Source organism: Trachemys scripta, chromosome 8, assembly GCF_013100865.1.
Source record: "Trachemys scripta elegans isolate TJP31775 chromosome 8, CAS_Tse_1.0, whole genome shotgun sequence".
Lineage (NCBI taxonomy): Eukaryota > Metazoa > Chordata > Testudines > Emydidae > Trachemys > Trachemys scripta.
The window spans coordinates 87,945,511-87,968,214 of record NC_048305.1 but is presented as its reverse complement, the minus strand read 5'-3'; positions in this window follow the sequence as shown (position 1 = coordinate 87,968,214).

Genomic DNA, 22,704 nt, shown 5'->3' with positions numbered 1-22,704 from the left:
CAAAGAACGTGGCCCCCTCCGAACGGTGGCCCTCTCCAAACATATGTCCAGGCGGGGCCCCTTACAGTGCAGAAACTGGAATGCGGTATTTATTTTGCCACTTTTAGGGGCCCCCTTCCTTGCGGGGCCCCCTCTGGTCGGAGGGTATGGAGGGCGCTCGCTACGCTTCTGCCAAGTAGTTAATATTTAGATACCTATAATTTGAATCCACCAACAAAATGGAGGTTGAGTAAAGGCTCTGTTAAATATTTGGCTTAGAGCATTTAAATGACATCCTCAATAAATCAGTAGCAGAAGAGAACTTAAGTCTTGTGATTCCTTCCATGCTCACCACTGACCTATGCTGCCTCAACAAACAAGGCTAGTCTTTGAAGCACTCAAAGACAAATGTGAATGGCCATATATTTCAAGTATAAGTGTGGTGCAAGCCTGTCTCCCACTACCAAATTCCTGCTGAGAAGGAGCATGACTAACCAGCAGATTGAATGTAAAGCTGTGGGAGCTCCATGTCTTTTCCCAACTTTTCCCTTTTTATGTTTTGTTCTGGTTCTGCCTATTTTAATTTAAATAATTGCTGAGACTCATTGTCCTCTCAGTGATATACAGTGATTCTGGGATTCAAGGCTATAAAATCAGCCAACAGGCTGACACGGGAATAGGAATGCCCTTTGATCCACTGTATTGTTTCTTTTCTGGAGAAAATTTTGAAATGTATCTGCAGAAACCGAAGTTTAGTTTTGCACGTATAAACGTATCCAGGAATTACTTACACACATCCAAACAGTGAAAATAACCAATGCCGTGCGACTTATCTGACCAATCACAGTTGACAGCTTTGGTGGTTAATACTGAATACCTAATACTCTTGGATAACTGTTCATGGTCAACCTATAGAGTTATTTTAAAAAATGGTGTAAAAATGCTGAATACTTAATAGTGTTGAAAATGTAAATCTATTTCTTTGATAATCCTGTGAGTAGACAGTTATCAGGTTTGTCAGATAAATTTTGTTGCCAATTAATCACTCATTTCAAAGTATTTTATTGCAGAATTTCTACTCATCGGGACTAAAGCTAAACTCTATCAAAATTGAAAGAGAAGCAGCACTTTAAAAGCTCAGCATTTGTCATTGGTTTCTTCTGTCTGTTCTCTGAAGCATGATCCAAGACAAAGTTCTCTATTTAGGACACTAGAAGAAGCCGTGGTATTTGTCTTTTAGGAGTTCTCCAGCAGATTCATACTTGGAAACATCAGTAGTTGCCTTAGGTCTGTTGGAACAGATATATTTCTCAGGTTATTTTACGTATGTGAACAAACAACTGACAATAAAGCATAATAAACTCCTATCGTCGTTAACCCTGTACACACATAACTTGTGGACTAGGTGCCATCTGTAATCTGACTTGTTGCTGGGAGGTTTCTCTTCCCCTTCAACAGCAGCTGGTCTATCCTGGCATTCCCTTGGTTGCAGCCATTGATGGACCTGCGTCAGTGGGAGGAATGGTAGGCCATTATGAAACATTTGAAACTTTTTTCCTCCACAAAAAAACCCTGAACATTTTTGAAACTTAAAATGAAAATTTGTCAGTTTTCATTTCCCCCCATCCCTTTCCTCTTTCCTATCTTCCTTTTTGCCATTGGGGGTGGGGGGGGGGGGAGAGCGGGAAAGCGGAAGCAGGGAAAATGTGAGGGAAGAAACCCTCAACTTTTTCTGATACAAAGAGACTAGACTTGCTATTGTCCAAAAATATATTAAATGAATCTTTGTGAAATAAGCAAGTGGTGATGTTCAAACAATACTCTAGTTTTAAATAGTAAATAATCATAGAATCATAGAAATGGAGAATTGGAAGAGACTTTCATAGGTCATCAAGTCTAGCCCACTGTACTGAGGCAGGTCTAAGTATTATCTATTCTAGACTATCCCTGACAGGTGTTTGTCTAACCTGTTCTTAAAAACCTCCAATGATGGAGATTCCACAACCTGGGTAGATAATTTGTTTCAGTACCTAACTACCCTTATAGTTAATAAGTTTTTCCTTATGTCTAACCTAAATCTCTCTTGTTGCTATTTAAACCCATTATTACTTGTCCTGTCCTCAATGAATGTCTTTGGCTTTCACCAACAGAATAAAAACATGCAGTCAAAACTTCTGCTTTAAGGTAGGTTTCAAATCCCTATTCTTGCTTTCTTTTGACAAAGAAAAAAATGTAATAACACTGTGTGTATTAAAATACATACTCTAAATCAGAATTAAATTTTACGTGCAACCTGTTTCTAGACAAAAATAGTGTAGATAATTCTAATGATGTGAAAACCTAGGAAAGAACACCATGTTGGAATATAAGTAGCTGACATTGTGATGGAAGCTAATGTACACAAAACTGAGAATATGCTTATGCCAGTATATATACATTAGCGTAGTATTCTAGAAGAGGAAAAGATAAAGGAAATGCAATACAGTATCACCATATTTTTGGCAAGTTTTTAGACATCTGAACATGTGTGATTTACTCCTGCATTAAGTGTCTGTGAAAAGAAACTGGCATTGAATAAATTACTACAGAGGAGGTGATTGCAACAATTATCCTCTGTTCTAGAAGGTTTTGGGGTTTAGAAACTAGCAGAATTGAACTCAGCTAGCCCCAGGCTGCTGCCCGAACCACTGGACCATCTTTCCGCATTAGCCAGTTTATATTCTTCCTTTCTACTTCAAGTGTGGTATAAATTGGGTATTTACAGTTGGGCACCCAAATAAGTCTTCAGAGCAAGGCCCCTCTTTTTATTCTGTTTGTACAGAGCCTAGCATAATGTGGTCCTGTTCTATCATTAGGGCACCTCGGTGCTAACATATTATTACTAAGTGTTTGATTTTTCAGAAGTGCTCAGCACGCAGCAGTACTAGTGACTCCAATCTGCAAATCAGGCTGCTCATTTAGATGCCTAAATATGGATGTAAGTTGCCCAACTGTAGTTACCCAGTTTGAAAATCTCTATTTTTAACAAAGTGATAAGATGCAATGGAACTAGACTTGTGCATGAGGGTAGACTAGAAGTCAGTGTGGTCCAATGGCTAGGACACAGGACTGGGATTCAAGAAACTTGGGTTCTAGGTCTGTTGCTATTGGCTGGCCTCAGACAAGCCATTTTGACTCTGCCTTAGTTTCCCCTTCTGCAAAATGGTGGTGGTGATCTTAACTTCATCTTGTGAAGTGTTTTCTACAGATGAAGAGTGCTGTCTAAAAGGTTATTATTTAACTTTGCAAAGAATAGCATTTATTTCGACAGTTGTGCAAGGCATGTATATTGCAGGTTTCATCTGTTTTATGTTTGTTACATTTTAATTGACATTTAAATGACTTGCTTGACTTACTTTAACTTAAACTTTCTAATTTACTTTATGTATAATTATTTTTCACATTAGACTTATTCAACCTGGGAACTAATTAAGAAGAAGATTAAATGGATTTCATTAATAAGCCAGCTGTTTAGCTAGTTTTCAAATACATTCATAAAATGCTGCCTCTACACTTAATGTTATTTAAAAAGTCTACTTCACTGCTTGAATCAGAACAGAGTTCCTTAAACATTGAAATAAGGATGGTTGACTTGGATTAGGTAAAATAAGACCCTCTTCCAAAACTTAATCCAAAACTCAAACTGAACCAAACCTGTTCTGAGATTCAAAAAGGTTTAAATCCACCCAGCTCCCCACCCTGAGCTTAAATTTTACAAGTAGGTTTTATAAATTTTATAAGTTACGGCCTTTAAAGAGAACTTATTTCAAGTAAGTTCCAGTACATGCTACACAGCCCCCTAAATAAATCTTGGAGCGGCATTACAGATACATCCTCCCAGTTTACAGCAACCCATTGGTAACTACTCTGAGTACAGTCTTTCAATCAGTTGTGCACCTCCCTTATAGTAATTTCATCTGGACCACACTTCCCTAGTTTGCTCATGAGAATGTAATCTGAGAGTGTGTCAAAAACTTTACTAAAATTGACATAAAATCTACAGCTTTCCCTCTATCCACTGGGCCAGTAACTCTGTCAAAGAAGGAAATTAGGTTGGTGTGGCATGATTTGTTCTGGACAAAATCATGCTGGCTATTTACCCTATTATCTTCTAGGTGCCTACAAAATGATTATTTAATAATTTGTTCCAGTATCTTTACAGGTATTGAAGTTAGGCTGATTGTTCCCCTTTTTAAGGAAAGGTATTATCTTTGCCTTTTTCCAGTTGTCTGGGACCTCACCAGTCCTCCATGAGTTCTCAGAGATAATCACTAATGGTTCCAAGATTGCTTCAGCTAGTTCCTTAAGTACTCTATGATGAATTTCATCAGGCCCCGTTAACTTTAATGCATCTAAATTATGTAAATATTATTTAACCTGTTCTTTCCCTATTCTGGAATACGACTTTGCTCCTTCTCCTTAATAGTAATTGTGTTAAGTTTTAGTACCATATTCTAGTATTTTGGCATCATACTTGCACTTTAATTTATACTTGATGTATGAGTTTTTCTTGTACTTCAGGAAATAATTAATGGGATTGAAATAATGTGGAGAGATCAGATCTCACACTATTTTAGTTCCTGGATGGTAGAAAAACTATAAGACCAGATTTGGTGGTGGTTTAGCCCCAAAAGTGGCTCCCTGAAATCAAATTGCCATAAAACAGATGAAATATAAAGTTTAATTTGGGTTTTGAAGATGCCCATATGGACAGCCCGTTGCAAACAAATATATAAAACTATATCATGGAATTACAAAGAGATGGCACAAGAAGTGCAGGCCTTTTCAATGTCTCCAGGTATGATCAATTCTCACTGTAATTTTACTCCTGGTTTTAATCATTGGTACTGAGGGCTGTGTCACAGGTAAAAGTGTTGAGCCTTTTTGAGCTCTATAAATCAGCAACAGAGTACATAGGGACATATGCCCTCTAAAAGCTAGACTTGGTTTGAGGAAACCTTTCCCAGCTATGATATTATAAAACCTTTATTGTGGGTGCAGAGAGTGATCTGTGTCCCACTCTACAGTTGCAGGTCTTCACAGTTCACAACATATTTAAACAGAGGGCAAAAAGCGTATTAAGAGATGCATAAAATGTTGAAGGCCATCCTTCTCTGCTTGGAGTTTATATATAATTTTAAGCTGTTGGGCTCTGATAACTGCTTTAGTTTTTTTTTTTTAACTAAAAAGTGCTGATCATGTTTCCCCAATGCTGACAACCGTGAAGTTTATAATGCCTTTATAGGGAGTCATTTATGATGGCGTTTCTCAACGATTGGTCCATGGACAAGCACCAGTCCCTGAGATCTCCCGGACATAGGCAGAAAGCTAGTCCCTGGTATCCAAAAGTTTGAGAAACACTGATCTATGAGAGCACTTCACAGTCTTTCATTAAAGATTGGTTGATCTAATTTTGAGGTAATTATAATGTACTTGCAGAGCCAATTAGAGGGGGGGCCAGGAGGACCATTTGGCCTAGGCCTCAAGCTCAAAGGGGGCCTCAAATTTAGACACTTGTTAATTTTTTGGCATTTGATAAGTTTCACAACTTATTTTTATGCACATCCTTATCGGACCAAAATGTGACACACTCTCTCAGCTTAGAGCCTCAAATTTAAGCAAATAAGAGATGTGATTTGGTAAAAGACATAATTTTTTTGTTAACTGATATAGATTTTGTCATATTAAAGAGTTTAAAATGTTCATAAATATTAATAAATATATATTGGTTCTGATGGCACAAGATTAGACCATGATGAATGTGTCCTCTCAGACCAGCTGATTATATAAACAAACTACTACTAGTGGCTGGTGCTGGCTCAAGTGCGTGTTGAAAGGTAGAGAATTGTTACATTTTAGTGTCTTTATAGTTTTACGTCTAGTTGACTAAGGACTTATTTATGTGTGAGAATTACTCATAATTATCTTTATATGGTAGCTAAAAGAGGTGACTGGCTGGTTGGTTGAGCCCTAGCTTGGTAGCTTGGCCATCATCATAGGCTTTCATAGTCTATAGGCCCAGATTCAAGGTGAAAATTTGTGAGAACAATCTTGTACAGTGAGTTTTGTGAGGACACAAGTTTGACATTTTTGTCAGTTTGCCTGCTATAAATAATACATTACAATAGTAATGTGTTATTTTTATCTAGATTTAATTAGTGAAACCACAATTTTCCAGTAAATTCGGAGTTTTACATTACTTTGTGTCCAAATTTTTGATTAAATGTTATTTTCTGAAGCAATGTTATTCTTACCTATTCTCTATTTATTGCTCTAACATTGTCAATACAATGGATGCTGCTTAATAGTGATCCCAGTCTTAATGACTTTTGCTTAACAGCAACTTTTTGCCAGGAACTGATCCAGTCCCATTGAGATTAATGTTAAGGTGATTTGGCAACAGGCATTCTGCTTAGTAACCAATTTTTTGGAAGAAAGGCCCCAGCTACAGACAGCTTTGTGGGGCTGCAGCCAGGGATGGAAGTGCTGGGGTTTACATTCCCTGGAAGCAGCCCTGCAAACTTGAATGTGGCTAGGGACCCACTGCCTGCAAAGAAGGTAAAGGGCTGGGACACCTGCATCCTCACCCAACATGGGCGGGCTACGGCTGGAGTCCTTATTCCTGTGGGGAATTTTGCACCACTGCGTGTGCACAGAATTCATGTCCCCGCAGATTTCTTTGCTTCCCCGTAGAAAAATGACTTTCTGACAGGGAAACAAAGGGAAGCTGCAAGAGCAATCACGCTCCACTCCCTAGCAGTTCAGGTACATCATTTTGAGCACCCAGAGCATCTGGCAGAGAGATAAATCACCACAGGGCTGGGGACACCCCAGCCAGTGGCTCCTATCCTGAGCCGGGATCAGTTGCTAGTCCCGGTTGGGCTGGAGGCAGAAGAGGATGGGACTTCCTTTTCCCCTGCAAGGAGTGCCCGGGGCTGTGTCAGACCCACTCCCAGAAACCTCCTCCAGCTGCATGAAGCTCATCAACCTCCCCTGCTTCCTGCCCCCATTGCTCCTCATCTGCAGGGGAGGAGTCACTGTACAGGGAGCTGCTCCCCCATCTGGACCTCCCATACTCAGACACCCCCACCAAGTGCTCCCATACTCGAACCCAACCCCACTGAACCACAACCCCTGCATCTGCCCCCCCAACCTCCTGCCTCTAGATCCTCACCCCTGCACCCAGACCACCCCCCACTGAGCTCCCTGCACTCAAACCCTCACATGGATAAGTCCCACCCCCCTCACCACCCTGAGCCCACACATCCAGACCCTCATGCCACTGACCTCCAACTAGCTGCACCAAGACCCCCACCAAACCCCAGTCCCCCAGCACCCAGACCTCCCAGAGGAGACACCCATACCCCTCCTCTGAGCCCCAACCACCTTCACATGGAAGCCCCTGCAGAGTCCCATTCAGGGCCGGCTCCAGGCACCAGCATAGGAAGTAGGTGCTTGGGGCGACCAATTCAAAGGGGCGGCACTCCATCCGGTATTGGGACAGCATGTCCAGGTCCTCAGCGGGAATTCGGCGGCGGGTACCTCATTCCCTCTCTTCCTCTTTGAGCTGCCACCGAACTGCCACCGCTTTTTTTTTTTTTTTTTTTTTGCTGCTTGGGGTGGCAGAACAGCTGGAGCTGGCCCTGGTCCCATTGCCCCTGCACCTAGAACCCCTCCAACGAGCCTCTGTGCATCCAGATCCTCCCACATCTATACCCCCCATTGAGTTGCCTGCACTCAGATTGTTCCACACAGAACCCTCACACCTACATCTGGATCCCCCAACACTGAGCCCCTCCACACTTGGGGTCCTGCTGCCCCTCATCTGGTGCACCTGGCACAGAGGGCCAGGGCCCCAGGGTGTTTCTGGGGTAGGCCCAGGCCTTGTGCTGTGTCAGGGTCACCTGAAACCTCACCACTGAGTCCGTGTTCCAGGGGTGGGTGGTGGTGGGGGGCTGCAGGATGATCTCCCACCTTCATGCAGCCAGTGGGCTGTGCTCTCCATGGCCATGCTGGAGCCTCTGCATTTATTTATTGACAAATAAAACTTGCAGAATTTAAAAATATTTTGTGCAGAATTTTTATTTTTTTGGCGCAGAATGCCCTCAGGAGTAAGTCCTGGTTCTGTGGGCTGCGGGTGTGTGTGTGCTTCAGCGGGAATGCCTAGCCTTTCTACAAAGAGCTGGGGGCCTGCAGAGCTATAAAGTACCTCTGCCTGTCCTCTCCAGGCTGTGCCATGCCCATGCTGCCATCCCACGAACCTGCCTTTCACTTATTGGCAACCCTCAGATAATAGCAACTATTTGGTGGGAACCCTGGTTGTTAATAAGCAATATCCACTTTATCTCTGTTTCCAGTTTTCTCTTATCAAGGCTTCATTCAAACTATACATGGGTGAGCCAAATCTTGGTGCCACCAAGGAGAGAATGTGTAGGCTGCGGATGGAGGTTGGGTTGTCACTTCTGCCACTGGCTGGTGAGATCTGAGCCCAAGGCCGACCTTTTCGAAATCTGCTTCTGATGTTTCACAACACAAACACCATTTTAACTTTTAAACTAAAATTTCTTGGATGAATGGTACTGTGTTGATCTACTCATACTCCTCCCCCCACCACCTTAGTGGCTTACAGTTGAAGAGCTCACACATGCTTCTGTTTCTGAGTAACCAGAAGTAAGGGCTTTATGAAGTAGAGTCACAGTAGTGTAAGAACATATTGTACATTGCTGTCAAATGTGTTTCTAGATCTTGGGTAACTGTCTTTATAATATGTAATGAGAAAAAAGCCAGGCTGGAAGTCAGAATGGAATGTAGGGATAAGAATGAAAGTGGGTGGTGATGGAAAGTGGGGAATAAATAAAATGGGCCTCCTCTAGACATTCCTGAAATACCACACTGAATCTCTAGGGGACTCCCACCTGTCGATTACAACAGTAAAGGTAGCGGAGGCTCAGGGCTCCGTTTCCCAGATTGCATAGGGTCCTGTGTGGAGATACAACTGGCTAGCAACACTACCAGAACCAATCACAGGCCAGAACTCAGAGACCAAGGGTTTGGTTTTACTTTTGGCTGTGTTGGGACAGGAATGTAGTGTGTGTGTGTGTGTGAGAGAGAGAGAGAGAGAGAGAAGCATCACAGCCAGGGGACGACCCCTCTGCCATCCACATTCCTATCAAAATGGAAGACTGAGTCCTTTGGGGATTTCAGGGACATTGAACAGTGTCATCTCAACAGAGATGAGAAACCCAGGAGACAGAGGAGAGAATGACGGTCCAGCTACTAAGAGCCAGCCTAGCTAATGGCCAAATTATGAAGCCTGGTATCGAACTCCAAGAGTTGGCTTAATGTAGGGGGACCAGATAGCAATTGTGAAAAAACAGGACAGGGGCTAGAGGGTAATAGGCACCTATATAGCTCAGTGGGATCTTGCTGATACAGAAAGAGAGGAAGAGCACCCACTGCCAGGGTTGGCCTCCTCTTCCTCCTCCCCTGACAAGGTAGTCTCGGGGAGAGGGCATGACACCTCCCCCCCGATAAGGCCACCAAGAGTTGTTAGAGGGTGACCTGAAATCTGGGTGTACAGATGGAGGTAGTGAAAGCCTAGTTCATGTTTTAGCCGCTGCAGGCCCTTCTAAAATAGCCCTGCCTCTCAATGAGGCCATTATGGACCCAGTTAAGACTCTGTGGCAGACCCCTGTATCCCTTTCCCCCACATCAGAAAGGGCTGAATGAAAATACTATGTTCCCGCCAAAGCTTATGAGTTCCTTTACACCTACCCCAAATGGGATCCCTGGTGGTATCTGCTGCCAATGAGAGACAGAGATTTGATTTTGGGATCATGAGGGTGCAACCCAAAAATCAAAGGCCTCAACGAGATTAGACTTGTTTGGTAGGAAAGTTTATTTTACCAGGAGGAGGGGGTTACAACTCAGAATTGCAAACCAGCAACTGTCATGCTGGGCAGGTATGATTTTAATGTGTGGGACTCCATGCAAAATTTCAAGGACTTGCTCCCACAGTAGGCCAGCAACAGTTCTCCTCGCTACTGGACAAGAGAAAATTGGTGGTGAGGGTCTCTTTATAAGCTGCTCTGGCTACAGCTGACTTTGCTGCCAGGTCCATGGCTTCAGCAGTTGCCACGTGCAGGAGTTCATGGCTACAGTCCTTTGGCTCCTACACAAGGTCCAACAGACTGCTCAGGACCTGCCTTTTGAAGAAGCTTTGTTCTTTTTGGAACAGACGGACACAAAGCTTCATGGACTAAAAGACTTGAGAGTGACCCTTGGTTTGTACAGCCCAGCTTCCTCCAGGAAGCACTACAGGCCTAAACAGCCCGCTAGGTACTCTGCCTTGGCTGCCAGTCAGAGCCTGCATAGGAAGAGAAGTAGGGGTTATAGCCATAGGCAAACCACCCCCTTCTATCTTGACATCAATGCCTGCCCCACCTAGACATTCAGGGAGTTCTAAGTAGGCATTTTGATGGGGCACTCGAGGATGCTGTACCAGTTCCCATGATGCCAGACCCTGTTTTTTCTTTATTTGCAAACCACCTTTCTTACTTCATCAGCATTTGGTCCTGTATCACCATGTATCATTCGGTGTTGAGCACTGTAGAAGTGGGATACACCCTCCAATTTATTTCTACCCCTCCTTCCCATTCTCCCGCCCCATCCCTCTTCAGGGACCCCCTCTTATGAAGAGCTTCTGGTCCAGGAGGTTCAATCTCTCCTTCGGGTAGGAGCCTGAAAGAGGTTCCACAAATTTTAAGAGGGAAGGGGTTGTGGTCCCATTATTTTTTTAATCCTGAAAGCCCAGGGAGGTTTCAGACCTTTTAGACCTGTGTCAACTCAACAACTATCTCAAAAAGAAAGTTCTGCATGGTCACACTGGCCTCCATGATCCCCCCTTTGAATCCCAGAGACTGATCCGCTGCCCTCGATTTAAGAGACTCCTATTTTAGTGTGTCCATATACCAAGGACACAGAAGGTTCCTCAGATTCGTAGTGAAGCAGTCACACTACCAATTCATGGTACTCCTGTTCGGTCAGTCTGCAGCTCCTCGGGTGTTCACAAAATGTATGGAGTTCCTGTGCAGCCGATGGAGTTCATGGGTAGTGCTGGAATCTACCTAGACCAGGGCCTCCCTCCCAGAGGTACAATTCCAATCAATCTGATCCCTGATAACATACCTCAAATGTCATCCAATCACAATAGCCTGTATTTACATCCTCACCCCAGTTTCTTCCCAAAGGTGGCTTTGCAATTTCATAGCAATCAAGCAGTTTACCTACCTGTCTTTTACCTGAAACCTCATGCAAATAGGAATGAACAATGTCTTCACTCATTGGATGTTAGATGGGCTCTAGCTTTCTACATAGAAAGAACTAAACTGTTCTGGCAGTCTATCCAACTGTTTATGGCTGTAGTGGACAGAGGAGGGTCTTCCAATCTCCTCACAGACAATTTTGTCCTGGATAACTTCATGTATTCTTACTTGTTATGATCAGGCAGGTGTTTTGTCACCAACAAGCCTGACTGCTCATTCCCCTGGGTTGCAAGCATCCTCAGCAACATTCTTCACACAGATCCCTATTCAGGACATTGGTAAAGCAGCAACCTGGTCATCTGTGCACATGTTCTCCAGTGTGTGTGTATGTGTGTGTGTGTGTGTATGTGTGTGCGTACATGAACTCCAATCCCTCCACTTTATTTAACTGCTTGGGAGTCACCTAGAGCATGCAATCACTCAAAGAAGGAAAAAGGGTTACTAACCTTCCATAACTGTTGTTCTTTGAGCTGTTGCACATGTCCATTCAACGACCTGCCCTCCTACCCCTTTACATTGGAGCTTTCTGGAAAGAAGGAACAGAGGGGACACAGGGTCAGCTGGGCACTTTATACCAGTGCTCACGGTGCACAGCAGCAAAGGGCACTCAAGCCACGCTGATGGGCACCACTGAGGAAAAAATTTCGGTGACTTTGTTCAGGGCACGTGTACACCTAGAGAAGAATGAACAAGTGCAATACATTTTGAAGAACAATAGTTATAGAAGGTGAGTAACAGTTTTTTATTGGGGCTGCTCAGTGCTGGAGTACGCCATACACCTAAGGTGCCAGTAGTGTGCCAGGTGTACTGGGACTCAGAGGCAAGCACTGTAGATGCTTCATCAGTTAGGCCTTATAGGCACTAGCTCAGGTAGGTCCCAATAACCATTCAGATAAATGGCTAAGTGGAAGGGTATTTTACTAAGGCCAGCAGGAAGAAGACAGGTTGCAAATTCCCCATTTAAAGATCCTTAATCAATTACAATCAAGGTGAGCCATAGCAGTATATATTTGGGTTCCCGGGCCAGTCCAATTAAGAATTAGGGTTCTTCAGGCCTTGTGCCAGTCCGGCCTATATTCGAGCAAATAGGAGCTTGCAGGTTTCCAGGCCAATTTCAGTTAGTATCTCTCAGTGAGGCCCCCCTGTGCTGGCCATCTGCCCAGTCACTACTGCTCCTCCATAAGTCCCACATGGAGCTGGACCCCGCTGTGATGTCTGGCAGTCATAGCCTGTTCCACATGTAGCTCTGAATTACAGGGAATCCTGGGGATTTTGGCTTCTCTGTAGCTCCTAGCTTGCCATGCTGCTGCTCTTTCCCAAAAGAGTCTGACCATTTTCTGGTTTAGAACCCTTCCCCTATCTGGCCAGGAGGAAGGGGATATTCCAGGGATGGGGCTGATGAGATTTATAGTCACCTGCTTAGCAGATCCATCACACTCAAGTCTGCTTCTTAGAAGTCTGGCTTCTAAGTCTGCTCCTTTCCCTTGCTGTCTGAGGTGGGGTAAGCTAGGAGCACAGCAAAGAAAAACATGCAGCTGGCCCATGCCAGCTGACTTGGGCTCGCAGGGCTCGGGCTGGAGCCCAAGCTCTGTGACCCTCCTATTTCACAGGATCCTAGAGCCTAAGCCTGGAAGTTTGGAAACAGTCCCATGAGCCAGAGTCAGCTGGCCTGGTCCTGGCATGGGTTTTTCTGTGCTGGGTAGACATACTCAAAGGGTATGTCTTCACTACCTGCCGATGGATTTATCTATCGGGGATTGATTTATCTCGTCTCGTCTAGACGCGATAAATCGATCTCCGAACACGCTCCCCTTCGACTCCAGAACTCCACCAGAGCAAGAGGCAGAAGCGTAGTCCACGGGGGAGCCGCAGCCATCGATCCTGCGCCATCAGGACCCGAGGTAAATCGATCTAAGATACGTCGACTTCAGCTATGCTATCCCCCAGTGTAGACCAGCCCTTAGACGCTGTAGGCCACACTATCCCTACGTGTACTGCCATACCAGGGAGAAAAATTGTCTTCTATACTCTTGCTTCTTACCCAAAGCCTGCTAAATTGTGTGTAGGGCAGCACCGCATTGCTGCTCTGCATAACTAAAGTGATTTGTTCATTATTAGAACTGCAGGACCAGAATGTTTGTTTGAAAGCATTTAGATACACATGGCATAAATATTATTGATATAAAAGGTATTTACCATTTCCAAACTTAAGCTTATTTTATTTTAAGAAATAGACATGAATTATGCAAATTTCAGAAGATAACATTTATACAATTAGAAAAATGTTGGACTGTAAAATCAATTGAATAGATCTGTGGTTGGTGATAGTGTTTGGGAATACAATTACATTTTGCTGACCTGAGCTATTGACAGGACATTTTTTTAAATGGATACTGACTGAATGTAAATCTTATTGCATTGTCTGGATTGCTGTTGTGTAGAGTAATTAATTTATTAGAGAAGTAAGCAAATTGTTGTTTTGTTGCCACATGAATGTTTTTTTTTTTTTTTTTTTTTTTGTGATCAGTAATGTAGAGGAATGAAAAAAAAATCCGGTGGAAGACCTGTTTAATCTTTGCAACATGTTCGTTTTTTTGCATCTTTCCTTTCTTTACTGATAATGCTAATCTAAATTTATCTAAGCCACTTTATAAACATAATACTACTAATTAATTAAGAAGAGAAATGCATGTATTATATTATTGCATATATGAATTCTATGCTTATTACTTTCATTCTTTGATTTGGTTTTAGAAGTGTTCAAAGAAAATAAGGATAATGGGATAATTGTAAGTAAAAATAAAAGATTTATTTGATTCCCATAATGCAGGTGAATACAGTTGGACACTGGAATCAGATGACTTAGGTTCTATTTCTCAGCTTATTTGAAAATCTGGCCTTTAATCTATCTGCATCTCAATTTCCCCGTCTGTAAAATGAGGCTCAGAATGCCCAGCCATCTTTGTAATGAGACATTTACATACTGCATGTGTTTGCATTAAATGATAAAATTAAATCAAACTTTATGCTTAAAGTTTATTTAGAAACCTTGGGATGAAAGAGTCTTTGAATCTTAAATATTTATATCATTGTAGTTAATAGTGGCAACTGTAACTATGTGTTTTTAAGATTTAGAACCAATTATTGGCAGCAATTAAAAGGGGGGGAAAGAAGCCAGAGACAATGAAATATTAAAGGCTTGTTCATGTTCCATCCACTTGTGCAATCTTATGAGTCTTCTCGCAAAGTTTATGGTTATTCTTAACTTGACTCAATAGAAACAACATTTTGTTCAGATTTATTGTGTGTTTAAAGAAAGCCTTCAAGCTGTTAGTTAGCATTTTGAAATATATATTTTTCAGGTAGGGTGTTTGATCTTGGATCAGCAAAATGTACAAGGCACTCAAATAAAATAGCACAAGTCCATATGTAAATTAAACAGGAACAGCTGATTGAACTTTTCCTTCTGTCATCTGCTCAGAAGTAGAGTAAGTAGTTTTGCTAGGTTCTCTAATAAAGCATTGTGTAAAAGAACTTGCTCAACAGATAATCAAATGAAGATTCCTGCAAATGAACTTGTGTTATTTTAATACATATTTATGGGTGCTACGCAGCAAAAAATACTACAGCTTTAGTTGCTGAGGCTGTAAACATTGCTGTGGGTCTGCTGCCTTGGAGAGATTCAACACCCATGTGTGGCTTGTTCCAGATTTGATTGGGGGCGTTGGTAATATTTCCTGGTCGCCACAACTTCATTTTTCCATGCCTGAGTATGGAAGGGCCTCCTACTTGAGGTGTCAACTGAACGAATAACTTTAGGAGACATGGAGAAGAGGATTGTAAGAATGCCCTTGAATATATACGTAGCTATCTTTGGTCTGCCATATTTTGCTGACTATCCATGTCTTTTTAGGCTGCTGCTATTACTGGAAGTTCAGAGACTAATTCTAAGTATTCTTGGGCCACCAAGGCAAGGCTAGTGCCCAATGAGAGAAAAGCTTTTGACAAAAGTGTGACAGTTTCTGTGGAAAGCAGATGCTTTATGTGAAAATATTTTAGTAAAAACCCAATTTTTCTTCAAACTGTTTCAATGCAAAATTTTCAAGAAACACTACTGCTGTGCAATTTATGCCACCATTTAACACTGAGGTTCAGAATGTCAAACTGAGAAGCAATCAGTTGTGAGTGGAAACTTCACTCAAAACTCTCTGTGCCTCCTCATAAAAATTTAGCACATGGATGCCAATCTCACTTTATAAAATAAATCAAAATGACCAAAGAAGGCACTTGTGACTGTTATTGCTGCTTACAAGTGAATATACCCCATTCCCTGACGTTCAATCCAAATTCTGATCTCGGCTCCATCAGTGTACAAAATAACTCCATCCACTTAAATTGAATTATTTGGATTTACACTAGAGTAACTGAGATCAGATTATGACCCTAACCTTAGACCCATTTTGTACATAGATGCTCATGAAACACTAGTGTAAATTCAGAGTAATATTATTATTTTAACGGTTTTAATTTAGATTGACAAACGTGGAACTAAAAGTAGTATTTGGCCAATTGATGGGCTATATCATATACTTTAACTGAAATGTTAGACAAGGCCCAATGAGGCTCCCTATCCCATCAATTTAATTTTAAGACTGATACAAGGCTGGCCTCAAGGGGTGAATGATCTTGAGACCACACACAGATTAGGGGTTACCACTGCAGTTAGTCTTACTTACTTATCCCTGGCTGCTTTGAGTGCAAAGGAAGTGACAAATCCTGCCTTGTTTAGGAGTCCGTTTGACCAAGGTCTGGCACTGCAGAGAGACAATTCAGCACTAACTTTATAAATGTTTAACAGAATGTGGGTAATATGTTTATGAGGGAAATGAGGAAACAAAATAAAGTACTGCACCAGACCTTCCATTCACCCTCAGCACAATAAGAACTAGATAACTTACTTTCATTTCCTCAGCCTCTTTCACTCTCCCTGTCTATCTTGCAGTTCTTGGAAGGCCCATTTCACCTCTGAGCTTTGTAAGTCCCTTCCTCCACCCTTAGATTCTGTTGTACCTCCTGTCTGCTCTTTCCTATCTTGAAAGAATAGCCAAGAACCAGCAGAAGGGGAGAGGAGCACAGGAGGATGGCGGCTTGGGAATATTTCCAGCAGGGAGAAATTAAGGATTGTGAGAACTCACTCCAGGCAAGAGTCTTAGCCCCTAGCACAGAGGTGGGCGAATTATGGCCCGTGGGCCACATCCGGCCCATGGGACCGTCCTGCCTGGCTCTTGTGCTCCCAGCCAGGGAGGCTAGTCCTGGCCCCTCCCCAGTTGTCCCCCTCCCCCGCAGCTACACCGCCACGCGGGCAGCGCTCTGGGCAGCAGGGTTGCGCGCTCCTGCCGAGCAGCGCGGCGGCGTGTCTGGCTCCGGCCGGGTGGCGCAGCTGCCAGACATGCTGCTCTGAGCCGCATGGTAAAGGGGCTGGGTTGGATGGGGGTGGGAGTCCTGGGGGGCAGTCAGGGGACAGGGAGTAGGGGGATGGGGGACGGGGAGTTAGCTAAGCATGGGAGTCCCGGTGGGGGGCCTGTCAAGGGGTGGGGAACAGAGGGGGTTGGATAAGTGTGGGGTCCCGGGAGGCCTGTCAAGGGGTGGGGGTGTGGATAAGGGTCAGAGCAGTCAGGGGACTGGGAGCAGGAGGGTTGGATAGGGGGTAGGGTTCTGGAAGGGGGCAGTTAGGGAACAAGGAGCAGGGAGGGTTGGATGGGTCGGAGGTTCTGAGGGGGGCAGTCGGGACGGGAAGTGGGAGGGGGCGGCTAGGGGGCGGGGGCCAGGCTGTTTGGGGAGGCACAGCCTTCCCTACCTGGCCCTCCATACAGTTTTGCAACCCCAATGTGGCCCTCGGGCCAAAACGTTAACCCACCCCTGTCCTAGCAGAACTGTCCTTGCACTATCCACAGAGTCTTTTTGGCACCTTAGAGACTAACAGATTTATTTGGGCATAAGCTTTTGTGCTTTTCTAGCCCACGAAAGCTTATGCCCAAATACATTTGTTAGTCTCTAAGGTGTCACAAGGACTCGTTGTTGTTTTTGCTAATACAGACTAATAGGGCTACCACTCTGAAACCTGTCTCCACAGTGTTGCTGCCATCTCTTAGGAAGAAAGACAGTCCCCACGTGACAGCCAACTGGAAATGAGGAGTGAAATTTTCTTAAAGGCGTATGCAAAACACTCAGCAATTGGGGACATGAAGAGAGTGACAATTCAGGAGGGTTAGAGACTGCATGCTAAAGCTCCAGTCACAACAGTAAGGAATCTCTGCAGATATCACTCCTTATGTAGGCTACTAAGCAATTCAAACTTCATTTGCTATGTTTAATTTCATAATAAATAATTGAAAAATCTGAGTTAATAACCACTGCAGTGACCATTACATGCATCAGATCTGATTATTTTGTCCTTCAAATATGTACTCTTTGCCTTTATCCATGTTTGGCCCATGCTATCCAAGCCTCTAACATGTAAATAAGCTTGTGGGAGTTTTTGATTCTAAGGGCTACCAGAAAGAACAATTCTTTCCTTTCCATCACACTAGGTATGTGAAGTATTTAGGTTGTGACAGATTTGGAGACTGATATGTATTTTTAATTTCTAGAAGCATAGAGTATTATATACTGTATACCTTGGCAGGACTCTTATGAGAACAGAGCCTGGCTTACTACCCATTGGAAAAACCTCACAGATTTTTAAACAACTCTTTAGTTCACTGTTTTCCACCATCAGAATTGCATATGGTTTCTGCTGGCACAATGCTTTGCTGCAAAGCAAGATATTGAAACTGGCTTGTTGGTTTATGAGGTATGAATCTCACTTTGGGTGTGAGATCCCAGGTTCAAATCCCCAACAAGCCTCTAAAAAGGCTGGGGGTGATACACTACCCTTCACATTATGGTCAGTGTAAACTGACCAAGAATAAATTTAGGCTAGAAATTAGAAGAAACTTTCTAACTATGAGAAGACTGAGGTTCTGGAACAAGCTTCCACTGGGAGTAGTGGGGGGCAAAAAATCTAACTATTTTAAAGATGGAGCTTGATAAATTTATGAATGGGATCATATGATGTGGTTGCCTGTGACAGGAGGGGCCTGACTTGAGGAGCAGAAGGTCTATGTTCCTACCGTATCAGTGTTTAAACAACCTACCGTAGGTTAAAACAACCTACCGTATCAGTGTTTAAAACTGGCTCGAATCTCACCAGACAATAGCACTGGAATATCTTCAGAATCGTCCCAATATAATTTGTCCTCTCCTCTCCCAACTTAAATCCTAGGCAATGACCTTCCTCCCCAAATGAGGAACATCCCTTCCAGTAGAAATAAAGTCCAGGTGATGTTTGATGTCACTGAGTTTGTGAAGACTGGCTGCCTCTCTCTATGGTCTGGGCTTTTAAGATGTCATCCTGGGAGGGACGTCCCATGCACTTTTCCCCTGCTGCCCCTATTGTTCTTGAATGAAGTGAGGGTTTGTGTTGGTCTATCCTATTTCAGAACAACGGCAGAATTCCAAGGTAGCCTGCACCCCACAAAAGTGCATTACAGTAGTCCACCCTGTGGAGGCTGTTCAGGTTAAATTGCAGATACAATATGAGCTTTAACTTCTGCTGGAAAGTGGGTCTGAGTGCACCCTTGTGAAATTTTTCATAGCCACCTTCAGCGCTCCTCAGCTTCCATGGAATCCAGGCTGGAAATGACAAAAGCATGGACATCTTAGCAAAGGTCCCCAATAGAGTGGAAGGGTCTCAGTCTCTGGTGCTGCAGGATATGGCAAAAGGGAATTGGAGTAATGATCCCTTCAAAAATAATCCCTTCTCAGAATGTAGTCACATGCCCACCAATTCTACATACGTTGATATGACAACTACAGCCTACTTCTTCCCTCACAGCAGGTCAGTGCAACCCTAACACCTTGTGAGAGAGCAAAGTGGGCCTAAAGACTTTTTGAAGTTTGCTTCCATGAAGAAGTTTGCATTAAAAGATTTACTGATTTGTATAAAGCTGTTTTCCTGTATATTCCTTACATACCGTGCCTTTTTCTCAGATTTCAGGACTTTCCAACTACATTATAGTTTAGAACTGGTCAGAAAATAGCATTTTTAATTCCCATGGGAAAATTCTGACTTTTTGGCAACCCCCCAAAAAATTCAGCTGAAAACGGAACATTTTGATTGAGAAATGCTGGTACCTCAAGAAAGTTGTCGTTTGGATGCCTTATACCTCTTTGGACAGACCACATGTGGGTTTTTATACTGTGCTCATCACCGTAGTATCTGAGTGCCTTTCAGTGGTGCATTAAGCAACATGACCTTGCAATTGTCATGTACTGTGCGTTCTCTCATACTCTTCCCAGAGGGGGAAGCATGTTCAGTGCAGTGTCTTGTTTTGGTAGCATATTTTTAAAAATATAAATATACCTGTTGCTATGTGTGTGTTAGAAAAGGCAAGGTCAAAGGAATGTGCCCTCCACTTTGAGTAGAAAGTGGTGAGGTTTGTGATGGTCCTTAGTTCCTGGGGGAGTTCATTCCACAGTCTTGGATTGCCCCCAGAGAAGGTTCTGTCTCCCTACAGAGATGCTTTACTCTTACTATTGAGAGTTCCATTGTGCCAGAGGAGCGAAGTTGTTGACCATTGTCTTCATCCTGAAGTTTAAGACTATATTTTAGATATCCTGGGCCCAAGCCATGGAGTGCTTTGAAGATAAGGACCGAGGCCTTGAACTTGATTCAAAAATTTACAGGCAGCCAGTGTAGAAAGCAGAGGAGAGGTTTGATATGTTCGTGGTAGCCTATATTGTTGAAGAGATGTGCTGCAATATTCTGAGCAAGTTGGAGTTTCCTAAGTGCTGAAGGCTTCCTGCCCAGGTATAGTGCATTGCTGTAACCCAACTGAGAGGTGATGAAGGTGTGAATAACTGTGGCCAGATTTTTATCTGCCATGATAAAATGGAGTTTTCTAGAAAAGCAGAGATACTAGAAAGCTTTACTTGAGGATGAAGCTATGTGGGTGCTCAGCACCAGCAAAGATTCCAAGCAAACTCCTAAAGTATGGCCTGAATTGACCAATTGTGGGTGTATATCTTCAACCAATGGTGATTGCATTGTGGCAGCAAACTCTTCAGATTACTTTCCTCTGACCATCATCTCTGTCTTGTTTAGGTTCAACTTCAGCTAGTTGTTCTTCATCAAAAACTGATCTCATCCAAGCACTGGGACATCTTTGTGATCGTTGTGTGGTTGTATGTAGTGCGAGATAGGTAGAGCTTTGTACCACCTGCATATTAATGGCGCTTGAGTCTGTGGCATCTGACCAATTCATCTAGTGGTTGCATATAGATGTTGAAAAGGACTGGAGAGAGAATTGCTTCTTATGGAACTCCACAAGCGAAGAATCTAGTTGTGGTTGTGCAGTTTCTCATCACTACTTGTTGGGTGCATCTCTCCACGAAGTACTCAAACTGTTTTAGTGCATTACCTTGCACTCCTGCCACCTCTCTGAGGTGAAGCAGCAGAATTGTGTGATCAGCAGTGTTGAATGCTGAAGAGAGGCCCAGAAGAAGGAGAATGGATGTCTGTCCTTTATCTCTTGTCAGGCAGAAATCATCAATCAATGCCGTTAAGGCACTGCCTTTGGTTTGCTTCCATGTCCTAGCCAGAATCCAGATTGTGTTGGGTTTAGAATGTTAGGTTCAGTTAGATGAGCTTGTAGCTGGCCTTTTCCTTGCTAGCTTCTCTATGAGCATGCTCAGGAATGGGAGGTTTGACTCTGGGCAGTAGTTGGGTAAGACGAAGTATGAAGAGTGGGGTTCTTCAATGTTGGTGGGACTATTGCCTGCTTGAAGAAGGAAGGGGAGGTTCCTTCTCTGAATGAAGTGTTGGTTGTTTCAGTCAGGAGTAGCATCTGTTGTTCACACAAGCCAGGTAGGGCATGGGTTGGATTCACATGTCTTGGGTCGAGACTCCTTTAGGGTGTCGAGGACTACTTGATGAGTGAAATCATTGAATTCTGAGAATGCAAATGGGCTGTTGGTTGGTGGGTATAGGTGGAATGGATTCATGCTGTTTGAGAAGCCTTCCTGAACGTGGTGATCTTTTCAGAGAAGTAAGATAATAATTCTTCACAGCGCTTAGCTTTGGCTCTGATGTAAGTTCAGGATTAATGAATGATACATCTGCCCCAATGCACCACTCTTCCTTGGTCTCTCATCTTGCTGAGCTCCCTCAGTGCTATGGAGTCTCTGGCTGTGGTGGGAGAGGGGAGTCTAGTTGGGAAACCCAACCCATACAGAAGAATGGGGACATGAGGACCCCAAATGACATCTCCCATGAGGCACTGTGGTAAAATTTCCAAATTGAACATTATAGAGTTTTGGCTGAAAGTAGAAAACTTTCTTTTTCAGGTGTTCATTTTTATCAATTTTTTCTGCAGAGAGTAGATTTTTTTTGCAAAAAAAAAAAAGTGTATAGTCAAAGACCCAATTTTCTGTGGGAAAAATAGTTTAAATGGATTTTTTTGACCAGTCCTATTGTAATTTATATTTGTGAACTGAGTGAGAGAGCTTGCTTGCTTGCGAGTTGTTTGAGTGCAGTATCCCAGCAATTGACTAATTTCATACTAATCAATACATATGATCTGGGCATAAACACGTAGTGCTCTAAGTGACTTGTTTCTGCTTCAGCTGCCTTTTATTAGGTTTTTAAAGTACCTCAATAAAAAAAAAAGCTCTAGAAAACATGAGCACACATTTAACATGAAGGGGAGCTATAATTTCTGTTTAGTTTGTTAATATTTCTGTGTCTATGGAAATTGAACAAATGGATAGGGAATGACACATTTACATGGCTTGTTGTAATGTAGTATAACTGAAATGGCCAAGATACAACTAAGTAACTACCTTTCAGAGTATATAGCATTTTAAATTCTATAAATGTATACAAAAACCTGGGTGGATTATGTTAAATTTAGAACTAAACAGACTGAGCTAGATAAAGCAACAAAACAGTGCACGTCAGCAGTAAACTTTCTTTATTGTTTCCTACAAAGAGATTTTGTACAGTACTTAGCACAACTAGGTCCCTGAGTTTAGTTGTGGCCAGTAGGCACTGTGATATACATATAATAAAGAGATCTATTAAAAGTGGCTGCTGCCATCCCAAAACTTTTAAGGTAGTATACATGCAAAGCAATGCAGAACATCTCAGGCGGTTGGTAATATGAGACAGAACTTTTCACTTCTAGGAAGGGTAACTACAGTTTCAAAGAGCAAAACCAGGACACCTGTTACGGACATAGGGGAAAGGAGGGCTGGAGAAAGA